We start from the raw sequence: 10,208 nt of genomic DNA on the forward strand, positions 1-10,208 counted from the left end.
CTTTGTGATCCTTACATTTTGTATATCCTGCATGATTTAATTTGATTCATTGATTGTTAAGTGACGCGGACGGAACACGAGGGAAGAAATTTGATTTAAAATCTTTAAAAACTGGATTTAACGTAGATAGAAAATATGTTTCATGAAGGTATACACTATAGTTCAGTTTGGTACATTTGTATAACTATAATGTCCGTCATCACTCCTAAAATCAGTTTTACGGGTGTCAGAAGTTTGGTATATTTGTATAACTATATTGTCCGTCATCACTCCCAAAATTAGTTTTACGGGTGTCAGAAGTTTGGTACATTTAAGGACATACTTTTAGTGTACATAGATTTATGCAGATCCTTCTTAGGTACTAAAAACTTGACTATTTGAATGCGGTAACAGCTAAACACCGAACTTAAATATTTGTCACGTTGAGTTGCAAAAGGTAGAAAGCAATTTTAATATGAGTGTTAATTGAATTCATCATTTGTGAAATAACAGTGTTACAAATAGGCACGTACAGATCACTTAAAACATTTAAAATGGACAGCTCTGTCTGGCGCTTTATCTCTGATAATATTATGTCTGTTTCCTCAACAGTCAATCTACAGCCACGCCTTACACCCTGCTAGTTGTTTCAGGGAAAGACAGATTCCCATTATCGTTTTGAATTCAAAACTAAGTGTCTAAACAATGTAACCATTTCACAATCTATGCAATTTAACTTGGAACGAACGTCTGTCTCTGAAACAGTTAGCAGGCATATAGAGTGACAAAAGCGGTGACGTATGTGGGTGTTTGGAAGACAGATAATTAATGAATACAATCTGTGCGTTTCCTGAAGCCTCATGGATCCCCGATTTAGTGGGACAAATGTAAAAGGCTGTAGGTGATTGCACTGTTTACTACCGGTGCCACTCTAGGATGGCCTGTAGGTGATTGCACTGTTTACTACCGGTGCCACTCTAGGATGGCCTGTAGGTGATTGCACTGTTTACTACCGGTGCCACTCTAGGATGGCCTGTAGGTGATTGCACTGTTTACTACCGGTGCCACTCTAGGATGGCCTGTAGGTGATTGCACTGTTTACTACCGGTGCCACTCTAGGATGGCCTGTAGGTGATTGCACTGTTTACTACCGGTGCCACTCTAGGATGGCCTGTAGGTGATTGCACTGTTTACTACCGGTGCCACTCTAGGATGGCCTGTAGGTGATTGCACTGTTTACTACCGGTGCCACTCTAGGATGGCCTGTAGGTGATTGCACTGTTTACTACCGGTGCCACTCTAGGATGGCCTGTAGGTGATTGCACTGTTTACTACCGGTGCCACTCTAGGATGGCCTGTAGGTGATTGCACTGTTTACTACCGGTGCCACTCTAGGATGGCCTGTAGGTGATTGCACTGTTTACTACCGGTGCCACTCTAGGATGGCCTGTAGGTGATTGCACTGTTTACTACCGGTGCCACTCTAGGATGGCCTGTAGGTGATTGCACTGTTTACTACCGGTGCCACTCTAGGATGGCCTGTAGGTGATTGCACTGTTTACTACCGGTGCCACTCTAGGATGGCCTGTAGGTGATTGCACTGTTTACTACCGGTGCCACTCTAGGATGGCCTGTAGGTGATTGCACTGTTTACTACCGGTGCCACTCTAGGATGGCCTGTAGGTGATTGCACTGTTTACTACCGGTGCCACTCTAGGATGGCCTGTAGGTGATTCCACTGTTTACTACCGGTGCCACTCTAGGATGGCCTGTAGGTGATTCCACTGTTTACTACCGGTGCCACTCTAGGATGGCCTGTAGGTGATTGCACTGTTTACTACCGGTGCCACTCTAGGATGGCCTGTAGGTGATTGCACTGTTTACTACCGGTGCCACTCTAGGATGGCCTGTAGGTGATTGCACTGTTTACTACCGGTGCCACTCTAGGATGGCCTGTAGGTGATTGCACTGTTTACTACCGGTGCCACTCTAGGATGGCCTGTAGGTGATTGCACTGTTTACTACCGGTGCCACTCTAGGATGGCCTGTAGGTGATTCCACTGTTTACTACCGGTGCCACTCTAGGATGGCCTGTAGGTGATTCCACTGTTTACTACCGGTGCCACTCTAGGATGGCCTGTAGGTGATTGCACTGTTTACTACCGGTGCCACTCTAGGATGGCCTGTAGGTGATTGCACTGTTTACTACCGGTGCCACTCTAGGATGGCCTGTAGGTGATTCCACTGTTTACTACCGGTGCCACTCTAGGATGGCCTGTAGGTGATTCCACTGTTTACTACCGGTGCCACTCTAGGATGGCCTGTAGGTGATTGCACTGTTTACTACCGGTGCCACTCTAGGATGGCCTGTAGGTGATTCCACTGTTTACTACCGGTGCCACTCTAGGATGGCCTGTAGGTGATTCCACTGTTTACTACCGGTGCCACTCTAGGATGGCCTGTAGGTGATTCCACTGTTTACTACCGGTGCCACTCTAGGATGGCCTGTAGGTGATTCCACTGTTTACTACCGGTGCCACTCTAGGATGGCCTGTAGGTGATTGCACTGTTTACTACCGGTGCCACTCTAGGATGGCCTTTAAATGAAGTTTACTACCGGTGCCACTCTAGGATGGCCTGTATGTGATTCCACTGTTTACTACCGGTGCTACTCTATGATGGCCTGTAGGTGATTCCACTGTTTACTACCGGTGCCACTCTAGGATGGCCTGTAGGTGATTCCACTGTTTACTACCGGTGCCACTCTAGGATGGCCTGTATGTGATTCCTCTGTTTACTACCGGTGCCACTCTAGGATGTAGGTGATTGCACTATTTACTACCGGTGCCACTCTAGGATGGCCTGTAGGCGATTGCACTGTTTACTACCGGTGCCACTCTAGGATGTAGGTGATTCCACTGTTTAGTACCGGTGCCACTCTAGGATGGCCTGTAGGTGATTGCACTGTTTACTTCCGGTGCCACTCTAGGATGGCCTGTACGTGATTGTACTGTTTACTACCGGTGCCACTCTAGGATGTAGGTGATTCCACTGTTTAGTACCGGTGCCACTCTAGGATGGCCTGTATGTGATTCCTCTGTTTACTACCGGTGACACTCTAGGATGGCCTGTAGGTGATTGCACTGTTTACTTCCGGTGCAACTCTAGGATGGCCTGTACGTGATTGTACTGTTTACTACCATGTGATTGCACTGTTTACTACCGGTGCCTCTCTAGGATGTAGGTGATTCCACTGTTTGCTCTCTAGGATGGTCTGTAGGTCATTCCACTGTTTACTACCGGTGCCACTCTAGGATGGCATTTAACTGAAGCTTGCCATTGTTACAGTGTATACAAGATGGAATCGACGTACTTTGTTAACTTATTAAATGTGTTGATGAAAAGTAAAATACTTAATATTTTATATGCACTGGCTGTATTAGGTTAGGGGAGGCAATCAGTTTAACCTCAATAACAAATCATCACGTCACTGAGTTTTCTCCCTTCATTGCTGCGACAAATAGTAAAGTTGCAAATGAAATAAAGGAAAATCTAAAGCATCGAAAGGAATAATTATAAGCCGTGACAACAGGAACTGGGGAGGCACCAAAGCAAAAGAAAAGTCACCGTATACCCCGAAAAAAAATCTAGATGTGACATTCCTGGACAAGTGTATCCACACTGTTAACGGGGTGGGATCAATAGAATCCCTCACCCCCTTGGAGGTGAGATAGGAGAGTGTCAACCCGAGGGGGAAGATTCGTTAGTTGCCAAACACGAAAATTTTCCGAGTGTTTGGAACATTAAAAATCTTTTCCGGGGGGTTGAGATTACCCTTTCTCACCCTGAAGTGGGTGAATGATTCGTTTTCTCTTACCCTGTTCACCAATTGTGTATCACATACATAATTTAATGCTAACGTTTCAGGCTAAATTCAGGGTTGAAGTGACGTTGATGGATTGAGGTGACGTCATACCATTGTTATGAATAAAGGAATCCCCCGTTTCAACCCTAGGGTGAGATAGATAGGATCTTACAAGAGTTTCAATTTCATTTTAGATTTATGAAACGATTCTTGACGAGTTTCATAAATTTCATATGGAACGAAAACGAGTGTAAGATCCTGTTTATCACATAATCAAGATTTGAGGCATTTATTCGTGTAAAACGACAAATTTAATGCGACCTTAAAATGAAAAATGCCGCCATTTTGACTTCAGTGCGTAAGCCTGTGACGTCAAGTACATGTCCTAGGCGTGACCTCACAATTGAAACAATTGAAACTTACAAACAATCACAGGGCTGATAGGTCATAATACATGGGTTAATACTTAACAATAATGGCATAGGTATATGCACTGGATAACACAGTACATTATGTGATAAAAGGAAATCTCACACCGGTAAAAGTGCGGATACACCTGTCCAGGGTAGGAGAAAAGGATTTCTGTACTCAGGACAGATGTATCCACAATTTTACCGGTGTGATATATAAAAGTGCGGATACACCTGTCCAGGGTCAGAGAAAAGGATTTCTCTTACTCAGGACAGATGTATCCACAATTTTACCGGTGTGAGATATCCTTTTATCACCCCTGTTCATAACAATGGAATGACGTCACTTAAACAATACAATGACGTCACGTCAACCCTGAATTAAGCATTTAACGTTATCATTACATTTTGTTACACCTCAAGTGAATTTCTAGCTATTTGATTGGTTGGGAGAAAATTAAACAAAAATCTCTGTCACCCTCCGAAAATACATTGGTTTTAAGGGGCGCGGGTGATATTGTCATGAGACAGTGAAAAATATCACATGCGCAAAAAATGTGCGTGCACCGCTTCGTTTCCCCAACGTGATGGTCACAAGAACGTTTGACGGCAACAGCGCCGGTGCGATAGCGATTGTAAACAGCAGACTATCAACAAACAAGATGTCATTATCGAGGTTTGCTGCCGTTTCAGAGCTACATTGACTTTTGGTGTAACAAAATAGATATGACATTCATTAGCAGTTGACAGTGAATATTGTCAACCCTCAAAAACCATTTTCTCGGGTTGACAATATATAAATATGACATTCATTAGCAGGTGACAGTGAATATTGTCAACCCGAGAAAACCATTGTCTCGGGTTGACAATATTCACTGTCACCTGCTAATGAATGTCATATTTATATTGTATATATGATACACATTATAGTGACCTTTCGGGGTCACGCTATTGTTCGTGACGTCATTTTATGACGTTTTGGGGTCAGTCAGGGTCATTGACGTCACTAACAACTGCCATCCGGGCTTCATTATATAAATATGACATTCATTAGCAGGTGACAGTGAATATTGTCAACCCGAGAAAACCTTTGTCACCCGAGGCGAAGCTGAGGGTGACAATGAAGTTTAATTTTCTCCCAACCAATCATATAGCTAGAAATTCACTTGAGGTGTAACAAATGCAAATGAGAAATGTGCGGACAGTTTACAACTTTACTAGAAGAGCAGCTGTTTTTACGGTTTTTAGGTAATAAGCAAGAAATAGAATCCATCCCTGATGTGAGGTATGGATAAGGTTATTCAAACCCTCGGGATAAAATATTTAGCAAAAGACCCTCGGCAAAGCCTCGGTTCTCCTGCTCAATATTTGATCCCTTGGGTTTCAATAACCTTATCCATACCTCACATCAGGGATGGATTCTATTAGTCTCAACCTAGAGTTGAGAAGGGGGATTCCCCTGTTCATAAGAATGGTATGACGTCACGTTAACAATACAATGACGTCATCTCCACAATTCATCAGCGTCACGTAAACCTTGAATTTAGCCATTACCATTGACATTACATTGTGTATAAGATACAACAGTGTTAGAGAAAACAAATAATTTACCGCCTTGTGGGTAAGATAGGGGAATCTCAGATTCCCCTATCTCACCCCAAGTTATGGCATTCCCCTTTGTCAAGACCTTAAGACATTAAACATCTTCATCACATATACTGAAGCCTCTCGGGAGGACGTCCTAGTAGTTTGTGGTCAACAGGACGTGTTTATCCATACAGTTCTAACATAATCTGAATCCGGATTCAACTGACACCGTGTACATTTCATAAACCGAGGAATCTGAACTTTACAAGTCCTCACCCGTTTGTTCATAGAGTTTGGTAAAGAGATTACCGCTATTGTTATACTGTCTTAAATGTCTGGATTGAAATCTGAAGGTGAGCAGTCAGTGCAAACTTTCAAAGTGTAAAGAAACAGCTTGTTATTGTACAAAAACATTATCATTACATGTTGGGTTTTAAAAATAATAAAGAAATTGGGGGCGGGCGGATCGATTAGAAGTTACTAAGAGTCCGGTTATCTATTAAGTATTGTTTCACCAAATGAATATACAGCGCCTCAATAAAAGGGGAGCAACTCATATGTGCTTGGTGCACTGTGGTCTATGCATGCTGTGAGTTTAACACGTGTTTTGTTTGTTAAAAGGATGGTGTCTCCAAACACTCAAAAAGTATTTATATTTCCTTCAAATTCAATACTGATGGTAAAAAGACGAGAATGTCTTATAAACTAAAAGAAAGAAGGTAAGAAGAAAGCATGAAAATAATTCCTCTCCGGAATAATGAGTTGTTGAATTAAACAAACAATGTTTCAGTTGTTTTCAAAAGAATAAGAAAGAAGAGGTCATAGCTAAGGTTAAACTCAGTGTTAAACAATGGTTCAAGACCATACACACTGACGCTCATGTACACCTGGAGGCACGTTCTATAGATAGGTGGGTCGACCATACACACTGACGCTCAGGTACACCTTGAAACACGTTCTATAGATAGGTGGTCCGACCATACACACTGAAGCTCATGTACACCTGGAGACACGTTCTATAGATAGGTGGGACCTTTATAATCCCAATTCTACCATAGGGATTAAGGGATATTTCCCTAATTTAGTCTGGAACATCCTTAGGCAAACGGGACTCAATTTCGTATAAACAGCGAGTGTGGCCCCCCTGTGGGCAGAAGGGAGGGGCCCAATAGTGGAAACATAGCAAATTCTTCAAAATCCTTCTTCTTCTGTAGGAATGACAGGATTTTGTCCAAATTTGGTATGAAGCAGCCTTGGGTGAAGGGGATTTTTTTTGTATAAGCAGTGGGTGTGGTCTCTCAGGGGGCAGAAGGGCGGGGCTCAATTGGAGAAATAGAGGTAAAACCTTTAAAACCCTACTTCGACCATCATCCCGGGAGTATGGGATTTTATCCTTATTTAGTCTGGAGAATCAATGGACCAAGGGGACTCAATTTTGTATAATTGATGGGTATGAACCCCCCTACGTTGCATAGGGGTGGGGCTCTGTTTGAAGTTTGTTCTCGCTATATCTCAAGTACTGGATGGATCCTTCTGAAATTTCATATGTATTTACAGCAACTACTTCATACCTATTATTTTAAACATATTCAGGTGAGCGATACAGGCCCTCTGGGACTCTTGTTTCTATTAGGAAGGATTCTTGTTACAGTTCCCTGTGGTACCTTTTTTACTTAAAGGAAGGATTCTTGCTACAGTCTCCTGTGGTACCTTTTTTAACTATTAGGAAGGATTCTTGCTACAGTCCCCTGTGGTATCTTGTTTTACTATTAGGAAGGAGTCTTGCTACAATCCCCTGTGGTATCTTGTTTTACTATAAGGAAGGATTCTTGCTACATTCCCATGTGTTATCTTTATTTCAAACCACTAAGCGGCGCGAATCGCTGCATGGGTTAGATCTGTAATTACTTTGTCCACTTCCGGTGCTTCCCCATGTTTTAAAGCCTTCTGGGAAATTAAGGCCGCATGGGACCATACTATCTACAAAATATTATAGTAAACACCTACGATATCCGTGTTTATCACATTAAACTTATGAAATATCATGAATTCTCCATTTGATAAAACATATCTTCAATGCAATGAAGATATACGAAATATTCTATATTCAAATGTGAAGATGTTATCCTTAATATTGTCTAATCAAAACTGTACATTCTATACACTGTGTAGATTTTCAGTTTCAAGTTTAGATGAAGCGACGGCAGAATAAATGGTGGTGTGGTTCCATCATTGCAACATACATTATGGTATTTACATAAATACACAGTTTGTATTATTACTATTTAAATATTTGCGTCACGCGATGTGAAAAAAACGAATAAATAGAAAATTGAATGGTTTTCCCGTTATATACGATATACATTTCCCTCGTATAAAACGAATATGTGATACCAACCAAAAAACCAACGTGATGGCAAAATGTGTCTTCGTAGCAGACTTGATCGGCTATAACTTCTTTGACAAGTATCATCAAGAAGATATTAACATTTTTTTATATTATTTAATTAAAGAGGGACCACGATTGACAATTTAACCCAGGAGACAGTTAATGTTTTATCTAAAATTGTATTATCCAAATAAATATTTGTAAAAATCTCGACATGTCTGAATGATTTTTAACGTAAATCACGTACTCTATCCTCTCCCTCAGAAGATGAGGTTATTACCAAATTGTTGACGTATAAGCAAGCAGTTAAAAATGTACAGTTTCTTGCCCTGGGGCAATTACTGGGTGACAAAAGTGCATTGAGCATGTAAAGATATTAAGATAGAACAGAATATTCTAAACATTAAAATAAATGTCATTGATATCCAAAGAATCAATTCAAGTGTGCAGGATCTGTTCTTCGTTGTTGTTGGACTGGCACGCAGTTAGTGATTTTCCTCAAAAGATCTGGTGTCCAGCAGATTTGCTTCATTTTCTTGTTACTTTTGCGAATGATTCATGCCACAGTTCCATGCAGTATCACCCCTGCATATCGTGGATCGAGAAAAGACTACACCTACTGTTACCCACTGCATGTGTCGTTAGAGGCGACTAATGTGGGAACCCCCCTGCATAACTGGGGATTTGATTTTGTGCCCTCTACTTAGGGACACAATAGTGACCAAAGTCTGTTCTACTTGAACGTTCGCCCAGATGGTGAAGGCGATGGGTTCTGTCGCAAGGCCGGGACATACCAATGTCCTTAAAAATGGTACTTGTTGTTCTCTGCTTAACGGTCAGCAATTAAGGGAATGACAACAACTGGTTCACCCGTTGCCAAAACAATGCGACCAGACTGAATGCTGTGCTGGGTGTCTTCATCATGTTATTTCAGTTAGATAGCGCTATAAAGTCGGCATCAGATCTGCGCTATCACAAGAAGGCAAATACATCAACATACCCTGCCTCCTGCCCTCACACAAAGCAAGCACGCATACACAACACACATGGCACGTCCTTAAATGACCTTAGGTGTTGATAGAACATCAAACAAATAAATCAAACCCCTGTGTTATATTTTTGTACTAGAAGGAGGATTGGTCTCATATGCTTGCACTTTTTAATACATGACTATCATTATCAATGCTATGCTGTGTTTTGAAGTGTATTATTGGTGACCACTTACCTGACCACTAATCAGTAATTTAAGCGGTTATAACAGAGATAAGTAGCGGATTTTAAAGGGATAAGTAGCGGTTATAACAGGGATTACTATCGATTATAACAGGGATAAGAAGCGGTTATTACACGGATAGGAAGCGGTTATTACGGGGATAAGTAGCAGTTATTATAGGGATAGGAAGCGGTTATTACGGGGATAAGTAGCGGTTATTACGGGGATAAGTAGCGGTTATTACAGGGATAAGTAGCGGTTATTACAGGGATAGGAAGCGGTTATTACGGGGATTACTAGCGATTATAACAGGGATAAGTAGCAGTTATTATAGGGATAGGAAGGGGTTATTACGGGGATCAGTTCCAGTTATTACAGGGATAAGAAGCAGGTATTACGGGATTTAGTAGCGATTATTACAGGGATAAGTAGCGATTATTACAGGAATTGCCAGCGATCATTACAGGGATTACCAGCGATTATTACAGGAATTGCAAGCGATCATTACAGGGATTGCCAGCGATTATTACAGGGATCGGCAGCGATTTTTACAGGGATTAATATCGGTTATAACAGGGACTAATATCGGTTATTAGAGAGAAAAGTAGCGGTTATTACAGGGACTAGTAGCGATGATTACAGGGACTAGCAGCGATTATAAATGGTATTGGTAACGATTATGAAAGGGATTTTTAACGGTTATTACAGGGATTGGCAGCGATTATTACAGGGATAAGTAGCGGTTATTAGAGGGATAGGCAGCGA

The sequence above is a fragment of the Mizuhopecten yessoensis genome, unplaced genomic scaffold (genome assembly GCF_002113885.1).
Source record: "Mizuhopecten yessoensis strain PY_sf001 unplaced genomic scaffold, ASM211388v2 scaffold5399, whole genome shotgun sequence".
In the NCBI taxonomy this organism is placed as follows: domain Eukaryota; kingdom Metazoa; phylum Mollusca; class Bivalvia; order Pectinida; family Pectinidae; genus Mizuhopecten; species Mizuhopecten yessoensis.